The sequence below is a fragment of the Strix aluco genome, chromosome Z (assembly GCF_031877795.1).
Source record: "Strix aluco isolate bStrAlu1 chromosome Z, bStrAlu1.hap1, whole genome shotgun sequence".
Classification (NCBI taxonomy): Eukaryota; Metazoa; Chordata; class Aves; order Strigiformes; family Strigidae; genus Strix; species Strix aluco.
Window position 1 is genome coordinate 82,435,115 of NC_133971.1, and position 1,815 is coordinate 82,436,929.

Consider the following 1,815-nt stretch of genomic DNA (forward strand, 5'->3'; position numbering starts at 1 on the left):
ATTTCTGTTCCCTGGCCAAATCTGCTCGCAAGGGAGAAATAGCCCAAAGAAGCAGGTTGCATACTTAGTGCATGAGACTTCATAGGTCTGCAGCAGTAAGGAGCAGGAAGGCTTTCACTTAAGTGTCTCCCTTAAGTCTCCCTTGAGTTAATTCACACCTGCCCTTAAATTCATACCTGCTTGCTCACTCAGAGGAGATAACAGAGGAGTGTGCAGACCTATCCACACATGCACTTAGACGTTTGTGCCTGATAGTAAACACCAGCTGGTAAAATCCTGTTCTGTAAATATTTATGAAATGTTCCTTGTATAAAACACCAACCAAGATCTGAAAGGGCTGCATTTCATATTTGGGTTTCTCACAGGGAAAATGTCCTAGGGAGATGATAAACAAAAAATATTACACACAGATGTGGTGAGGAAAAGAAATCGTAAAAGAAATCGGCACACTCCCCTAGCAACTAGCCAATATTATTTGGAATAAGATGGAAACTGTATTCTCTGCTTGGAGCTAGAAGCCAAAGTAAATTATTACAATGGATCAAAAAATACATGTAATGGAAGAAAACAATATGAACAGATAGAGGTCTGGCTTATACATGAGTATTATGGAGGAAATAATGACACTATGATCTTCCACACTCTTCCCTGGTTAAGTAGTGAAATAAGTCCAATGTCATTCCCTCTGATTTTAATGTTTCTTTGTTGTTTTACCTGTTGAATCCATTAAGCGTTTCTTTCCAATAAATGGCTTGATGCAGTAAAGTCCTGAGCTAAGCTCTCCCTTGAAAACTGATGCAACGGGAATTAATGAAGCTTCCCCAGCTATTAACAGCAGAAAGTTTCACACCATTATTTAACTTGTGGTAGAAATATACTTTAAATTTGGAATATTTTCTTGATCAGATCAGATCAATGCTTTTTTTTTTTTTTCCAAATTTACAGTATAAGTTATCTTGGTGCCAGTTTACATCATAATTACATCACCGTATATAATGTTTGGCGTTCCTTCGAGAAGCAGAAAAGGTTTCAACCCTTAGGTTCAACAATTCACAGGGAGCTGAGCAATTACTGGTTTAGTATCAGTGAGAAGTGTGTTTCCAACTGAATACTTCAGAGCACAATTTTTCTAGTTTTTTGACAAATAATCCTTTCTCAAGCAAAAGCAGCTTATGTGGGGGTCTTGAGCTTGTATTTATGCCCTCTGAAAAGTTTGACCCCACCTGTTAAAGATCCCCATTAAATTACATACCTCATGATACATGGTTAATCTGTGCTGATACATGGGAGCAGTCTATTCATTATGCCAGTACTCTAAGGCTTTGCCCATTTTACTCTTTAGATTGAGAGAGTAATGTTCATTTCAATTCTTCTGAACTTAAGCATGCTGGCCACTGTCATTATCCAGTCCTTTGAACACATAAAGTCAGGATAAGCAGGAAGCATTAATACCTCTTTAAACATAGGAAAAGGTTTAACGCATGACCCTTGTTGCTCATTTCCAAAAGGCAGTCCCTAAACTAAAAATACGTTACCGTACATTCCTGAACGATCCAACTTTTTCCCAGGCTTCCTTTACAAAAAGCCATAAGCACAATGCTATACAAGAAGCAAAGATTCAAAGGGAAACACCGAAAGGAAGCTGAGCTGCAAAGTCCAAAATGAAAAGCCAGAAATAGGAAGTAAAAGATAAGAATCAGGAAAGTGAGATAGCGGCACGGACTCCCCTTTGTATGATTTCTTTTCTTGTATCTTTTCAATGAATTGCTAATTACTCTTTGTTTCAACTGTAACATGGCAACTCAACTTCACTCT